General features: G+C 38.1%; 1 protein-coding gene and 1 long non-coding RNA gene across 2 annotated transcripts in view; one reads left to right on the top strand and one right to left on the bottom strand.

Moving 5' to 3' along the window:
• The window catches only part of LOC139125229 (uncharacterized), a 496,067-nt gene that overhangs the window by 87,126 nt on the left and 390,635 nt on the right, over positions 1 to 18,306 (bottom strand). The window lies entirely within an intron of this gene.
• LOC139125534 (uncharacterized) lies at positions 8,753 to 10,030 on the top strand. Its single transcript, XR_011550265.1, has 3 exons — positions 8,753 to 9,070; positions 9,478 to 9,524; positions 9,866 to 10,030. It is a non-coding gene; the product is annotated as an uncharacterized lncRNA (long non-coding RNA).

The following is an 18,306-nucleotide window of genomic DNA, read 5'->3' as shown; positions in this document are numbered from 1 at the left end:
ATCTGACAAAACGAAAGTCTATCATGTTTGTCTGTGCTGGAAAATTGGACCAAAGGAGTAATTAGCCCCCTTTGTTATGGTTTCATGTAGTTCTCACGTTTTCAGTTAGAATGTCTGCTTAAGTACACTCAATCCACAACCATACGAACAGAGTAGCAGAATTTTACATTTTAATCACTTCGTCTGTGTAGATATGTTGACTTTAATTATCGTAATAGTGTTATTTATATTGTATACTTATTGCAATTGTAATCCTCCATTTAATTATGTAGCATAAACTATTAATTTTCTTGATGTTAAAATAATATTGTTTATTCGAACGTTCTGATTTGATGACAAATATACATAACAAAAAACAATTTTCAAAGTAGCTTGTGACCTTTTAAATCTGGGTGGAAGGTCTGTTACGTTTATACTCCATTAGTCAAGTGATGAAGGGCATTTTTGAATTTGAGGATTGTTTATCTTCTTTGATCGATAAAAGGTTATCTTAAAAATCGCAAATACGATGGCGTGCTGCATGTATTTTAAGGTAAGGGTCTCGGACTTGTAACATTTCAGGGTAACTCGGGATCAATTTTAACAAGTTTGTATCTAGATCGCTTGAAAATTGACTCAGCACATATGCAGACTTCGAGAATTAGACCGAGACACGTGACTAACACACACTATTATCCCGCCAAATTCACACATTGAAAATAATAAAATATCAACTGCTAGACTAAACATTATTCAAAGTAAACGGTAATTTTATGTAAAACAGCATTACTGTTTCAAAATAATTACTGTTTAACAATATTTTCCTTCAAAACCTTAAAAATCAAGCAGGGTATTCATTTCACGGAAATTTTAAATATTATTTAGACATGTTAAATAACTTTATTACGTGTACTTTGTCTCTTATGATGAGTGATAATTGCTGATTTTGAATATTAAGAAAGAAGAAATTGTATAATTAAAATGTGCGAGTTTGACGAATCTTTGTAGGTTTTTTTCAGTCAGTGACATGCATACAGACATTCTGTAACAAAAGGAACAGACTGACCAACTTTCAATCAATTCCGACGATATAAATGATACGATTTTGTTAATTCAAGTATGTTTGGTACAGCGACTAATGTCTTAACACACTTGATATGCCAATGGCATGAGACTGATTGCATGCAAACGTAATTCGTTGCAACGTTGATGCTGACACAGTCGTGCAAATCAGTGCAATTTTCTGTATATACTTGTTTAGGCAGTGATTGTCACCACTTTTTTAAATATGGGAAAGGACACTTCGTTGTGTAAGTAATCTCAGTCTACAGTAGATAACATAGCGACATGACCTTACTTTCTTTCAAATGCATTATTATATGTTATTATACACCTGCGTCTGTAACCTATGGAGTTTCGTCGTACAGTAACTTTCCGTATCAGAGGTATCAGAGGTATCAGAGTCCAATAACTTTGACGGGGAGTACAATAACTTCAAGTGTTATTGGACGCTATCTGACCTTTGACCTAAAAACACCTTACGTCAACGCGGGGGAAAGCAGGGATTATCTTAAATTTTTAACAAAAAGTAAATTTCTGGACATTCAGTAGTTAGCGAAATTTATAGTGGTCAATCCAAAACCTTTGAATTTCAGTGAAATTATGCTGCTTACCTACAATTTCTACCACGTGCACTACGCAGCACGGCTTGAAATTTCGTTCTGTGCGCTTAGCGTACGCGCTGAACGCGTTCCCTGTCTGCTCGCGATCGCTCACTGCAATGCGCGACGGGCATCCCGAAAATGCTTTAATTTTGACTTTCTCCTTGTAAAATTGGGCTAAAAAGTTCTATAATAATCACATTATTCCTAAAAAAAACGGGATTTATGTCCTCGTACATCGTACGCTTCGGTATTGTCCCCAACGCTACGCATCTCGGACAATACCTCCGCTACACGATGTACTCGGACATGAATCACGGTAGTTTGTGAATAACCTTATATTATCAAGATTTCCTTGCAGGCTAATTTAGTGCATGGTGTCTTATCAGTAATCATTAATCAAGCCATGTCTTTTGTAACATTAAGGGATGTATTGCAATTGATGTTTTTTAGCATTCAGCCATTTTTAATTTACATGACTGACTATAACAATACAGCTTAAAAAGAGAAGCTTGAAGTTCACACGATTTAATATTATTCGAGCTTTCTATCAATAGTGAACAATATATCAACATTCTAAATTTTATTCATTGATGTCTGATTATTTCCTACAGGCAGCGCAATTGGCAACAGAGACCGGCGATGTTGAACAGATATACCTTGCCTTTAAACACTACCATAAACATTTCCAATGCTCTGCAGCAATGTATTGTATGATATTGTAATTTACTTTGTTTAACCAGAGTAATTAGGTGAAGCAATGGGATTATTTCGTGTCGATGTAATTTGAATTTATGTCAAGAGCAATCGTCGCATACCCCTTCGTTTGCATCAGATGTTTTGCTGTGTTTACAGACAACACCTTTTTTATGACTTGGTCACCTTCATTATCTGCAAATGCCTTTATTTAATTCTACAGGAATGTTTTTGGTGATCTCGCATTTGTATACTGATCGTTCGAAATTAAGGATAAACAGCTAACGGTCAGAAGGACCGGGAGCACTGTAAAACTAAAGAACATTTATGAAAACGGTCCGTCCCAAAAACTAAAATTGTTTATTAGTCAAAACCTTTTTCGACGTCGTTCGGATCTTTAATTCATAATGATGGTGAATAAATTGACCCCTGACCCTGTTCTTTATTCAATAGACAGCAATGTTCATACAGCATCATAGAAAACTCAGATTATTCATAATATTTCCTAAGGTTTTTAACAAGATTTATTTAAACTTTATAAACTCACTGAAAAAACTAATCAGCGATTTGTCAATGCGACAAATCTATGATCGACTGACTTATTGTTACAGCTGACCTTTTAGAGTGTCGCTTCTACAAAAAACCTTCCTTGCCATATATTTTATCCAACAATGGTCTAAAGCATGGTTCAATTGTCTTTGTTCTCGTCTCGGTGGTTTTCTTATTCCCTTTGTCAGTACATTAGTAGCCATTTCACCCCCAGTTTCTTTCCAAGCCCAGGACACTATCCATCTTTAGCATTTTGCAGCTGCCTGCATCCCCTATCCCTCGTCATTGCCCGCTCATGAGAGCATGTGACAATGTTTGGGTGTGTTGAAACTACTTAAACCGTTTAAGTATTACAGCATTGGAAACTGGAATCTTGAAACCTCTTTGCGCACGCTCATTTAAGCTCTGTTCAAAGTCAAAACGCCTTGTCCAAGAACCCCGATGCATCGACTGGGTACGAAAGGGAATAACAATATTTCTTGACGAGACATGTATATGGCTGAGCATTTCCTTTGAATTCATAATCATACGAATGTCATCCCTTAAAATTAACCAAAACGTTTGTAAATCCCTATTGTACTTTCATTATTTTTCGTAATTTTTCACTTTTTGTCGTGATTTACGAATGTGACATGGTGCCATAGCATTATTATTCATGAGTTCACTGCTGTCTTTATTACTCACCAGGACATATATATCTGTCTTGGCACACGTGTATACCGGTCAGTGTCTCTCCAGCTTACCTCTTATTATTGTACAGTACCCTGACGTATAGTGCAATAAAGTGGTATCTTTAAATTATAGTACTTGCTGCCTCAAGTCTTCCTTACATCGGAATACCAGCCTTGCCGGCCCCTAAACACTACCAAGTGACCGTCAACACCATCATAATAGCCCTGGTCATATCACATTGATGGCAGCGGTGGGACGTCGCCATGTCTCCGTCTTGGAATCTCCATACTATACTTAAGTTGGACATAATTAATTGGGAGGGTTAATCAGATGTAAAAAATTTTGATGACGTAAAAGTAAAAAAAGGCGCATAAAATTAAACAAAGGTGCCTCTCAGTGTTTGAGCATACGTTGTGCTGATACAGGGTGAAAGTTAAAGAACTCTCGCGCCATGAACTAACCATGTCCACTGTTTGGCACGATGCTTTCAGCATTAAATGCAGGAAAATGGGATTTGGAAAATAACGTATATTTATTTATAAAACTGATAAGTTATGAGAATAGTGGGGTACAGAAATTACCCTGTATATATTTTGGATCGGTCACACGGAGCAGCTTGCATGTCAAAACTCTCGATCCTTCGGGTCCGGAAAATAGTTGGCCTCGGAAAGCAAGACTAACGTTAATTTCAAACGCTGATCGGTGTATGGCCAGAATCAATTCATTTGTGATTTATTGCCTTGAGCTCGATACTTCGATACGTTAAGAAACTTAGCATATATTAAACATAACTACCAACTTAAAGGCAAATCGGTTCTTTCAGAGCTGGAATGATTGCCGTGATAACCTGCAGCATTTACAGTTCATGCCAGGCTCGTCAATTATCTTATCAAGTCACCGTACGGCATCTGATCTTAAAAATCAGAATGTATTGGTTCTCATAAAGTATTGATTTCAAAGTAATGTGGCGGAAAAAATGTTCATTAAAGTGGAATTACTGTTTTTATAACATCACTAGAAATATATCACCTTCACCTCGACAGTCTATTATGTGACATCGCTCTTAATTTCGAGTTTTATGGAATCGATAAAAACCTTAAGAAGTTTTCGGAGATTCCTATGGTCTCCTGCATATAAAATAGTGTTGAGATCAACAATAAATTTGTGGGCCCACACGGACTGTTTGTATGCTAATAAGGTGTTCGAAAATGCTTTACAAAGACACAGCTACTTTACTGCTGTTGCTGAGAAATAACGACATAACAAAGTCACCGTGTTGACCTTTGTGGAAACCTTACTCTCAAATAATGATACTGTTTATCAGAACTTTGTATCGAGCGACCACATCTACGGCTTTAAAATACCGTAGACGTATAAGCAGTCTTATAAGTAACAGAAAAGAAAATACAAACCTAGGGCATTATATTTTACAAAGTTATTCTTAACACATCTCTCATAGCTTTGTTTTATGCCCCTAATCCTCATATAGTGCCTTAATTCTCAGACATTTCGCTAAGATAACAGAACCTTATCAGCTTTTCACCAGGCTCTATAGCTCTAAAATTTATAGTTCTGTTCACACGTAAAGATATCTGCCCATGGGATGTAACCCTGAACTAAAATTTGAGAAAATTTATTAGAAATCATCAATCAAATTTATTCCCTGCCCTGAGTAGGACAACTTACTGAGATTGCTACAATAAAGATGTCCTACGCCGCCACGTGACAGCTATAGGTAAAAAAACGTAGTGAAACATTCGTTTCAAAGACTGAACTCTACGGAAACAAAACATTTATTCAACATGTTGAAAGAGATAGTCAACGAGTAGGCACTGAAACTAGGATAACATTTAAACAGACTGGCAGTGCAAATATTCTTTTGTCATATGATATGTTTAAACTAATACTGAAAGTCGAAACAGTTTGTATGAGCTGAAAAGTCCATTGTTCTGGAAATGCAGAAACATGGTTGAGCGAGTCCGGCCGTCGAAAGTGCATCTCTGATTGCAGAAAGCAGAACACCGACGTCAATACGACCTGACAAACGACCGTTTAAAGGCAAACAACAAGTTAAGCACGGCAAACACGCAGCAGTGAACAACTATTCAACCAAAGGGCACAGTGTAATTGCCATTACGCCACACGTAAAATGAACTCCGGTAGCAACTCGTACATGTATAATACATTTAGAGGACCAGAATTGTATAAGATTCATCAAAAACTGCAGCAGTTATATTGTCTCACATAGGCGCTCTAGACTATTAAATTCCATTGCTTGTTTAATGTCGTTTGTGTATCAATGAGAAAGAAAAGCGTATTTGCTTGCAGTACAAGTTAGTCATAAACACCATACCATCGATTTTAAATTTTTACAATCGTAATTAAATAAAACAATATGTCCGATATTTAACGTCAAATAATAATCATTATACAAGGTATACTGAATAAGGTCTGGACGCCCTCAGTTTAATGAGCCCGCTGTACCATTCTAAACATTGAACTATACAAAATATATCACGAGATTGATTTACTGCCTGTCAGTTCGACTTTATTCTGAACAAGATCACGGATTGGATATACTCCCTTGTTTATCCTCACTTCTTTTTTGAAGTTGGCCTTTACAAAGAAAGTACGACTTAATCGTGCGACGCGAATTGACCTCTTTTAAGGTCATGTGGTCGACAGGCGTCTCTTTGACTGGCTACCTTTTCAGATTACTTCATCAAGATCATTAAGATTGCATTTTTCTCTTTGGGTTTCCTTGAATATAAAGACCAACGTTCTGTGTGACACTATGTAGACGTATAATCGAGATCTAATGTTCGTTTGGGTGATACTAAGTTTGTCATCGATATTTAGCATACTTAATACTATTGAAACAAAACAGCCTCGTCAAGAGATATCGTAAAATGTCACAAATACACTGAATGAATGCCCTGTTTGTAGAAAAGCATGAAAAACGAAACAATGCAAAAACACCTTCACACTTCGTATGGACAACCAATCTGATTAAAATCAGATGTAAGAGTACGGCGACGTCTACTTGCGCGTACGCGGTATTCTCTTGTAGTGAGAGGCGACAGCAAGAGAATACCACGTACACGTAAGTAGACGTTGCCGTACCCTACATCTGATTTTAATCAGATTGATGGACATCGTGACCAGTTCGCGTAGGCTGTGTCGTTTGTTATATGAAGGCAACTTCAAACATTTCGTTCGGCCGTATTGACTCAACGAAGAGATATTTTTTTCGGATAACGAGTTATAAATCTTAGGCCGAAACAAAAGGCCTTTTCTTTACGCCAGGGCAATACACTAGCCAACCAGTTTTCTTCCTGAATTATTTTGTAATGTAAATATTGTAAATGTTGTTATACTCGACTCTGTGTGAGAAGAGCCCAGGCTCAACAGTTTATCGAGTTTAAATAAAGTCTAATAATAATAATAATAATGATAACCACAGTTACGCCCATATAATAAAGGCCTTATTTAGCACATAAGGAGTGCTTCAAAGTTTTTGAACTCTCAGTGAGACAGTAAAACACCCATGTTTGCATTCTTCAGTCATTAAAGGAAAGTCGTTAATTTCTTTAGAAAGACGTTTTGGCCTTGAAAGCATCAATGACTTTGCACTGTGCCAAAAACACCAATGTTTGCATTCTTCAGTGATGAAAGGAAAGTCGTTAATTTCTTTAGAAAGACGTTTTGGCCTTGAAAGCATCAATGACTTTGCACCGTGCACGTCGAGTTCACGAACGATGACATGCTTTTCACTGTAGATGGTTGGTATTATTTGTCGTGCATTGTAATTTTTTGGGTGAGGTACATCTTTCACGCATGTGTTAACTATACGACAGCCTGGCCATTTTATGTTAATCAAAAGAGTGGGCACCATGACAACGGTATATGCTAATGAGTGAGTGGTCTGAGTTCAAAGACGACGCTCTCGCATTACCGATCTAAATCCACAGAGTGCAAGGTGATTGTTGTACAAAGACTTTCTGAATGAGAGGAAAGAAACCACCGAGCAGTTGAGAAGTAATCACAACGATGAATATAAAACGCCTATACTTGATACTAGCACTTGGTTCGATGCTGCTGTGCATTACGGTAAGAATATGAGTGAACAGCTTATTAAAGCTGAACTGCAGAACAAAGGTTGTGTCACCAGCAAAATGAATTTTTAGAGCTTAAATGATTTACTTTGCAAGTGACCACACAACATTGCACCATGTACTGAAAGCAACGCTTTAAATTCAAGGGCACCAGTCATGCACAGGCTGTATATACATGTAGAGAGGCAACAGTCAGTCTCGCTTTAGGCAGTATTTTAAACAGAAAGCTAGCTAAAAGTCTTATGAAGAAATCATACGAATTATTCATCTAGTTGTAACCAGTTAGAATGTTTCCATTTGAAAATAATTTTCGATTGAATTTTTCGTATCATATATCAAGATGAGTGCATGTGTTAAACATTGTTTAAAAGTCTGTTAAGCTTACCCAATGCAATTCATACTTTTAGTTTGTAGTAGTCTGGCCAAAGCTTATGTAAGACAAAACACCAAGAAACATTTTTAATTCTTCCTTGGCATATATCAAAAGCCATTGATAGTCTAGCAATCGGTATCAGTGAATTTGCTATACAGATTTTTTTCTTTTTTTTTTGATTAAATCAAAATTAAAAGGATTGATTGAATCAAAATTAATTGTGTTTATGTTATACACAATGTGTGTTTTTTATTTTATCAAAGTCTCTGCCATGTCGACAATCGTTATATACGTTATACTTCCCTTTTTCTGAAGGTATATCATGTTGTAAACGTTTATGGAAAATTATCAGTGCCTATATTAACTAACTCAAGAAGACGTTGGTGGTTCCTAGCGTGATGTCGATGCTGCCGCCATATTGGAATAGTACAAACGGTGAGCTAGGTAGTATGAACGTTACAGATGCGTCGAGAACACTGCTAACTCCGATAAGTAACCTTACAGTAATTCACTATGGGGACGTTATTAAACTTCGGCTTGATGCAAAGGACGTCAACGGACGCCAACGTGTGCATGGCGGTGATTTCTGGAAAGCTCTGCTGACCAACAAGAATTACGGGAAGTGTAGTGTACCAGGCCATGTTGAGGACTTGGGTAACGGCACATACTTTGTCACATTTGTTGCAAAGTGTGTCGGCCCAGTCAACGATAGTTATTTCCTTGACCCACACAAGAGAGGCTGTTCGTTGCTTAGAGCGAGAGTTCATACCGCTAGAGGACAAAACTGCTTGGCAAGGCTATTTTGGGACAGGTGCTAAGAGCAGCCATACCATGTGCTGGTTGCATCGCGAAGGAACTTGGGAAAATAAGTGTGAATACAGGTCCAAAACAGGTCTTGGAAGAAGTTTACTGCTTTGTGATAAACCGCCGAATCAATCTTGTTCCAGCTTTCACCATCTTGTGGCCGTATTTCCTTCTAAAACAGCAGTCGATGTCGCGAGTAAACATAAACATCTATTTGAGAAGTAAGTATGGTCTAAACACTTAGTATTAGCATGGAAAAGGTAAATCGTTCTACGCATACAATGGTACCACTCCATCGACTCATGCAACACGTATTGTTCGATGTTGAGAACATTACATTTTGTCTAAATCTAAACTTCATGTAACCGTCTTGCCGGTAAGAACCAATCACAATTTGTACTATATCGTTTCCTCACTGCAGGGACATTTATTATTGCTTTAATTAAAAAGATATTTTGTGGATAAACTTTGTATAGTTGTCGAGACCAATAGGAATGCTCGTTGAATTGGTTGTGTTCATTTAAGAATGTGGAAAATAGAAGCTACCAAAATGCAATGTTGGTTTTGTTTACTCTAATATACAAATATTTTATTTTTATACAAATATTTTTTTCTTTTTATTTGGTAGAGAATCAAAAGCTGTCGCAGAAACTCCGAAGAAAATTATTATTTTTGGTGAGTAATTTGAAGAAATTATGTCAACATATTTTTGCCAGATAAATATATATATATATATATATAGAGAGAGAGAGAGAGAGAGAGAGAGAGAGAGAGAAGAGAGAGAGAGAGAGAGAGAGAGAGAGAGAGAGAGAGAGAGAGAGAGAGAGAGAGAGAGAGAGAGAGAGAGAGAGAACACAACATTCTTACGAACCTTTTCAAGGTAATTCACAATTTAGCTGTCCTCAAAGTATTGATTTCATATTTTCATTTATCATGCTTACCATAGCTGTGTCATAATATTTTGAAAGTCCGCTGTTTCTTGATCATTTATGCTGATACATTCGGTTTTTCATTAGAAAATGATCGAAATAGAGTCACCGAGCAACTCCCGCATTGTTCTTCAGAGACTGTCGATAAAACATTTCAAGGACATTGGTTCAATGGAACTTGGCATCCAGCGCATTGTAGGACACAGAAGATTGATGTCACAAAGGTCAAATCTTGTCTCGCAAATAAGAACATTTTACTTTTTGGGAGATTCGACGCTGAGACAATGGTTCGAAGAGATATGTCAGCTACTCCAAATAAATGCTACGAAAACAATGTGGGACACACAGTACAGGAACGTAAAACCAAAGGAGCCAAAATACCTTGGCCACATTCGTGGATACGGAAAACAGGATCCAAACATAACTATCAAATTCTTCTTTGAAGCTCTTCCCGTAACGCGAAGTAGATACAGAATTGCAGATTCCATTTTTGCTGGTGACATGATAGACGACCTGACCGACTGCAACCAGCTTGTCGTCGTCAGTCTATGGGCACACTTCACATTTGGACGCCAGAAACCTTTGCTGAAAAATTACACTATATCAAAATGGCTCTCTTTCGTTTCAAGCAACGTTGCCCACATAGCGTGGTTGCTGTCAAGGGGGCCCACGTGAGGGAACAACCATCATGGCAGTATCGTATATATAACAGCGACTGGAGGTTTATACCAAATCAATGAACAATTAAAGGAGACATTCAATGAAGAGTGGATTATGTTTTACGATTCTTGGGATCTAAATCGTTCGTATCCGGGCAAAATAGTCATTCACATGCCTCATGATGTCATAAGGGAGGAAGTGCGATTATATCTATCCTACATTTGTCCTCTGGAACACATAACTGCTCCTTCCATAAAATGATGTGCATAACTCAAACGATAAAAATATAGATCGCCGAACATGTTTTGTCTGTCAACTACGCTAATCAACGCATTGTCCAATGTCACAATTGATAGTTAATACCTCAGAACCTTAAAAGCATGGCGAAAAGTAAAATTAATATACACGATGGCTCGAAATGCGTCCATGTCAATGGAAGTGACCATTTTTTAATCAGGTTTAAAGGGATACGTTCACATTTAGTGCATATAATGGTATATATCGATTGCAAGGGCTTAATTCCGAATATTGCCTGTTCTAATGTCCTATCAACATGAGTGTCATTCAAGAACTCTCCAAGATTTGTGATGTTTAACACGGATATCTCGAAGTTCACCGACATGGGTGATACATTTCAGTTAAATTCACAAGGAATATTACTGGCATGGGCTTATGATACACCTTTTGAAAGTTTACTTCAGATATCAAGAGTCAAATTTCATGAGGAATAAATGATAAAAATATCCCAGTTGAATTTCATAATAAGCCAACAACATTAACGTTCGTAAAATAAAGTATTTTACTCCCTTGTTTTTGATAGAATCTCACTGAGGACCCACGAAGTATAGCAGCATATGTTAAGGCCTGCATTAATTTGAATTTCTTTCAGAGAGATTTATACCTATAAAAACTTTAATTGGCCCACTCAGTAATAATAGTATTGTTGAAGTAACCTTGTTGGCGACCTTGCGGCTATTTCACTTGTACTACACTTGTAGGTCTTAATTTGACATTTAAAGTTGCTGTTTGCGATATTTCGTGTATGGCTACCAAGTACGGCACATAATGAATCACATGTATTTATATCCGCTTTGCATGATTCTTATTCGAAAGGGTCGGTGGGATTATGAATCATTAGTCGGGGCTCAAAACGTCCGACAGATGAATGATATATATTAGGCCTATAGCCCAAACATATGGGCTATGTGCCCAAGGGAGGTGACAATTTGCCCGACGTAAGGAGGGCAAATGGTCTCCTGCCCCAAGGGTACATATCCCTCGTTTGGGCTACTTAAGGTTTTATTACATGCTTTTCTTACACATTTTTCATTAAAAACATTTAGGTTTATTGGCAAATGATATTCGAATTCTTTATTTCCATCTTAGATGAAAATCCATTAAAAATGGAACTATTTTCATCATCGAATGGCGTATTTATATATTTAAACTACTGTTATGCGGTTTATCAATTTCTTTTCTGCAAAATTGTCTTAAAACCGGATTTTCTATGCAAAAAATGAAATGTAAACATTTTTACATCATAAAGTTGTCAAGTTGAAAATAGTTCCGGTTCACTTTAAGTCCAATGATGACTATGCGGCCCGCACGTCATCGACGAGTTACCATTTACCAGTTATGCTCCTATGGAGCGTTCGATATAAGTTCGATATACGAGGCATGTAATGAAGGGCCCACCTTGCATGAACAAGTAATGTTCAGTTTGATTCTATGCTGGTTGCAACGGAGTTCTTGATCTGTGCGTTATTGATTCAGTTGCTCCCCTCTTTGTTATGTCTACCTTCAGATTTACTCAGAAACCATTGTAAACATGTCGTAAAAAGCTAACATAACTGTATAGGTAAGCGCGATATCAAGATATTCGTTTGAAATTAAAATGCAGACAATCATGAAAAAAGAACAGGGCTGCTCGGTCAGGTGGTGCCTGTTACTTCCAACGGAACTAAACGGAACTAAATCATATACACACCTTGTTAATTATTGATGGTAACATAAGTACCAAAATGTCTGAATCACTATTTCATTGTGTACCAGCAAAACCTGACCTCTGAAATGACTTGTTGACGAGAATTTTAAGTCAAAAATGAATTCAAATTATGTTTTTCATTACAGACTGATTTGAATAGAGACTGAGTTCTGTTTATTTAACTGCCATACAGTATGAAAGATTTGCGTGGCGATAGAATAGTTAAGAGCAACATAGGTGATGAATGTACTCGTGATGATCTTACTTTTCTGCGAGTAATTCCAAAATATTAGGCAACGACTCGATCTCCTCAGAGTGATTGTAGAGCGGAACGTATAATTGTGATGTAGCTACAGGCATGAGGATAGTCCCTTACCACGCGCCCCATCAATCTCTGCTGCAGGTGACATTGCACATTGTCCTCTAAATGTTTCGGTTGAGCAAACGTGTCAGTGTAGGACTGAAAGAAAACCAATTAAGTCCGAAATATTTAGTTTGCCTGCTGCTGAAATTGGTGTGACTATTGGTCAGACTCCCTATTTAGCTTATAATTATCCAAGCCGCGCTACAATGTCCGTGTGGAGCTTGGCAACGACTCAGTCTGGGTAGAGAAACATAAGTATCTCATTGGCGATGACTTCATGTCACCAAGAGTCTTTTTCGAGGTGCAGCAAACGGAGCTATTCCTCAAAAAGCTATTCCTGGAGCAATTTTTTGAGGGCAGATGAAATTTTAACTTTGCTTGGGTAGGGGACAAATTTTTAGCTGCAGAGAGCATATTTTGGTGTTTTTGTCGGGCTCGGGCGATATCGGTTGATTGGCCTCGAGACCTGGATTTGGAGGAACGAGAAGAGGGGAAGTTGCTTGTAAAACGGAGACAGGGGAAGCTGACTTATTTATAAAATTAAATATGTGTATGGTGTTTTCAGGGAGGGGGACCAAGGGCAAGTACATCATATCATTCGGGATGGAAACCAAATAGAAGGCCACTACAGTATATGTCTGCAGAGGAATGTTAATTTCAAGGGGAAGCAGGCGAATGTTAAGTTTAAGGAGAAATTTTATTTCCAGTGCAGGGGAAATCCAAAGGTTTTTTCATCATCAGACAGGGGAGCTTCATGTCTGCAGGGGAATGATGAATTTTAAAGGGAATTTTCTCCCGGGCAGGGGAAATCGACAACTTTTTTCGCCACAGGGCAGGGCAGCTGCAAAAGTTCACAATGGGTATGGAAAACACGAAGTTAAAGATTATAGTAAAAAATACTAAGGATGTGATCCAGCCTGTACAGCAGTAAACTCTTTACTTAGGTTGCTCATGTATCAGAATAGATAATAAAATGGAGAATGCCTAAAGTTATAAAATTGTCATGACTGTCTTTTGTTGGGCACAGTACGTGTTGCAGGAACGCCTATGAAAACGCTTGTTCATGGTGAGTACCTCAACAAATAGCTTTTGCAAAACAATCGTTGTGATCGCCAGTATGAGAACATAAATATCAATATGCCATAACAGTTGATGGAAAATACTTTATCGCTTAAAGTTTGGTCGAGTCAACTCAGTTAACGACTTTTAAGGGCGTATTGGAAGTAAAACAAGCTCAATGGGAGTTGTCTTTTTGAGATAACCAACCCTCAACCCAGCGAGGTCACTCACTGATTCAGATCAAGAAGGCTTAAGCAGTTCAGCCTTGAATGGATTTATACGTACATATAGAACACATTTTCAGGGGGTCCAAGACAAAAAAAACAACAAAAAACACACACAAACATAAGTTTTCTTGGAAATCTTCCCTTTGCTTGAGATTATTCTATAGGTTTAACTCTGTATTGCAGTCTCATTTCAGAAATGGCACCAGCCAGTGACTTCAAACGGTGCCATCAAGACAAACCATCCATTGTAACTTCTGTTGGCGTGTGCTGTCTCGTTTTTGTAATCCAGAAAACAAGAGAATTACTCTTATAGGCCCAGTAAGTCTTAAAGGTTTACTGAAGACGAAAAAAAGCGAGTTAAATAATTTAGCAGAAAGCAACTGGAGCGCTTTGATCGTCAAAGATTTGGCCGACCGTTTACTTTGTCTTTTGAGAAACACACTGCAATGTACACGACTTCATGCAAATTTATTTATTATTCAGTTTGTTATTTTGTCTGCAGAAGATGTTCAAACTACATCCATCAACCAACTCCCAAATTGTTCTTCAAATTTTGTCGAATTAACGTTCCTTGGACATGGGTATGGCTATTGGCATCATACAATCTGTTAAACAGAGAAGTCGACGTCAAAAAATCAAATCTTGTCTTGGAAATAAAAACATATGTACCTCTTTGTAGACTCGAGTTACCGTAAATAAACATGACGGCTATCAGCAACGTCAAATCGAAAGAGGGTAATTATTGTGGCAAAATTTAGGGATACGTGATACACGAACCAAATATCATGGCGTTCTTTTAATAGGTGGCAGGAACGCATAGTAAAAGAGGCTTGAAGACTTTACCTTTGCTGGAGACATCATAGACGACCTGGTAGACTATAGCTATCTCATCGTTGTCAGACCTTGGGAGCACCACACCTTTTTGACACTAGAGACCTTTTCTGAAAAGTTATGTTGCATCAAATTGGCTCTCCTTCGTTTCAAACAACGTTACAAAGATGGCGTGGTTGCTGTCTGGGGGGGGGGGCACGGGAGGGAACAGCCATCTTGGCAGTATCGTACTTATAACAGCGAATGGAGGCTGCACCACATGAATGAACAATTAAAGGAGATATTCGATGAAGAATGGATTATGTTTTATGGATTATGATTTATGGGTTCTTAATCCCTCGTGCCCTGCAAACTTTTATTCACATATTCCCTGATGTTATATAGGAGGAGGTGCGACTTTATATATCCTACATTTGTCCCACTGAACTCGAGGATGTGCGGACAATTTGATATTGTACATTTTTATGATACAAATCTGCTCACATGGTGTCTGTATTTCAGAAAGTTTGCTGATGTCCTGATGTCCTAACAAGTTAAACATGTTACAAAAAGAGATGTTTTTATATTCTCTTTTTCACTACCCAACATTAATTAGGGGCCCAAGCCTATCGGCTGGGCCCTATTGGTTTCATCGTGGTTTTCCTTCTTCCTTCTTCTTTCTTCTTTTCCGTCAATTCTTTGCCAGTTTAGATCTTGGAAACTGCTGCATGTACATTTCCCAATCTTGGCACAGTGATCAGGGCCAATAAGAAGTGGTGAACCTAACCCTTGAATTTTAGTTAGTCACTTGACCTTGCGGCCATTTTGGATTTATGAGATCCTAAACGACTTTCTCTCTTATGATCTAGGCGTCTGGTCAATTTGAAATTGTGTGTATAGAAATCATGGTCCTTGTTCTTAACAGTTTGTTAATAAAATTGATAGCGGTCTCATGACCTTGGCCGCCATATTGGATTTTCAACAGAATCCAGTTTAATCTATTTAAATCTGAAACTCCAGAACCAACAAACCTTTTGAATTGAAATTTTACGTATGTCGTCAATTGTAAGAGTACTATCAAGTTTGCGAAATGCATTTGGATCTGGCACCATTGAACTGACATTTTGCTTGTTTCATCCTTAGTTTTGTTAGCATCAAATGTACAATGTCATGTGATATGGTGGTCATATTGGTTTTCATACATATTGGTTTTTCATTGGTTTTCATTGGTTTTCATAAGAACAGTAAGGCCATTTAAAACTCAACTTTTGCACATAGTATCATCAGGTGAGTACTTTCAACCATGGCAACTGCTTGGGCCTCGCGAGTGCTGCTTGCAGCTTTAATTTGCCTTATTTTTGTACTACTTATCTCGTATTATCAGAGATAGACAATACTCAGCTTCTGTCTAAAAATCACGTGAATTTTAGTAGGAAAGTACTCAGCCGTCTATCGAATTTGGTCTTACAATAAGGGCTTCTTGTTCATTCACTCATCACCCTTGTTGACTTTCAGTATGGCTTAGCCTGGGTATGGCACTGACGCTCTGACCCACTTTCGTTCACCCTGTCAGTGACCTAGGGTCCGGTTTTCAAATCAAAGTGCCAGCAAGACTTTACTTCTCCACTCAGCTAATTTAATCAGTAATTAAATTTTTGTTGGATTCTCTTAAACTTATTCACAAAAAAGTTAAGTCTGTTGCACTGACACTATAAAACGTGTCTTAAAGCCACGTTCGTCATCTTATGATAGTCTAGCGACGAACTCAAGGAGCACTTTGTATCTCAGTTTTCTAAGCGATAGCCGGAGCATGGACTGTGGCCAGATAAATGAATTATCACACACACATAAATGTATAGTAGATATCTGGCTTGTTTTATGGGAAAATGCCAATTGTTTGCCCAATAGACCCCAATGTATTATGATTGGATAACATTGGACGAATTGCTATATCGGCCACATTTTCCTTCCTTTAAATGGGGGGGGGGATTTCAAAATTATAGCAAGTCAGAAGGGGCGGATTAGAACACAACTGCAGTGTGAGTTTTTAAGGGGGTATTTGAAAAAATCTGAGCACTTTTTTTGGAGTCCCCCGATGTGAATGCAGCCTTAAGGGACTTTTTCCTGAGGTACTCCTCTCACTGAGGGTGCTGCCGCAGATAAAAAAGATCGTAATACCGACCCATTTTGTCATCGGATTTTAATCAGATTGAGTTCGGCAAGGCACGACTAGGCCTGCGTTTTGAAGTTTGCCAGCCTTTTAAGGTAGGAATACATTCTACCGTAATTTTGGACAATGCCTCACTGTCCAAGTTTCCTGGGTAGAATTCGACCAAAGTTGTGAATCATGCAAACCTAACTCTGAATCAAGAAAAGTCACCATGCCAGAAAATGCCAAGACGTTTTGACCGGTTGACCTCGCTGTTAATTTTATGCAGGAAATTACAATAACAATGCTTGGTCGAATGACGCAGTGCCTTGAGGGTGGGATCGCCAGTGGTATATGGGGAGGAGTACCTTCCCGATGGTGATAAGTGGTGCAGATTACCGTCGCCTAGGTGACTGGCGTATACGCGTGCCAAAAGACACCTATGGTTGATTTCCTGTTGACCAGTCGGATGGCAGAGTTGCAAATACCTGGACTGAACCATTTGGTTTTTTGTGGGTGTCGGTGGTACTTTGACAATATAAGTAAAGATGCACATATATTGAGTTTATTGTCTTGTTTATGAGAGGCCAGTATTTCCAACAGCATAAATTATGCGCATTTGCCCTTGAAGAAATAAATAATTTTCGAATAAAAACATCGCGAATGTAACTACATTCCTTAAGCTCGACGTACACTTAAGTGCCCCAAAGAACCATGAAATCGCCCGACTTTCTATTGAAGAGATGAGTTTTGCCAAACCGCGTATACAGAAAAGTGGCAGATGACTTTATTTTTAGAATCATAGACAGTATAGCGAGATGTAAAAAATGTAAAACAGGCTCCCCACCTAACTATCCTAAATGTTTTGTGTCGAGTTTGTGTTTGATTCGTTTTGAAAATGTGTTCCTACATTCTTATCCAATTGTTTGTGTTAATGAAATGTTTGTTTCGCTTTGGATATTTGTAGAGAAGTTTGGATTAGTGTGTACGGTAATGTTTTGTTTGTGTGGGGAAAGCTTATGGCGAGACGCAGCCGGACCTATGTTGTTACAAAAGTTGATAGAGTCGCCCTTTGACGCTCGCGTTTCGAAACCCGAGTGTGGTTTCTCATCAGTCGCAGTGTAGATTCTTTCCTTAGTTTGTGTTTGTGAAAATTTATTTTAATGCATTTTAGTGGTCTTGCTTTCCGATTAGCGAGGCAAGTATATTAATTTTGGTCACGTTGTGAGTCCGTTTGGTGGTTCGGTTTGTTTGTTCTATATTTCTTTACTTCGG

The sequence above is a fragment of the Ptychodera flava genome (assembly GCF_041260155.1).
Source record: "Ptychodera flava strain L36383 chromosome 3 unlocalized genomic scaffold, AS_Pfla_20210202 Scaffold_25__1_contigs__length_14229661_pilon, whole genome shotgun sequence".
Lineage (NCBI taxonomy): Eukaryota > Metazoa > Hemichordata > Enteropneusta > Ptychoderidae > Ptychodera > Ptychodera flava.
Note: the sequence above shows the minus strand (reverse complement) of the source record. Positions and strands in the feature narration are given on the sequence as shown.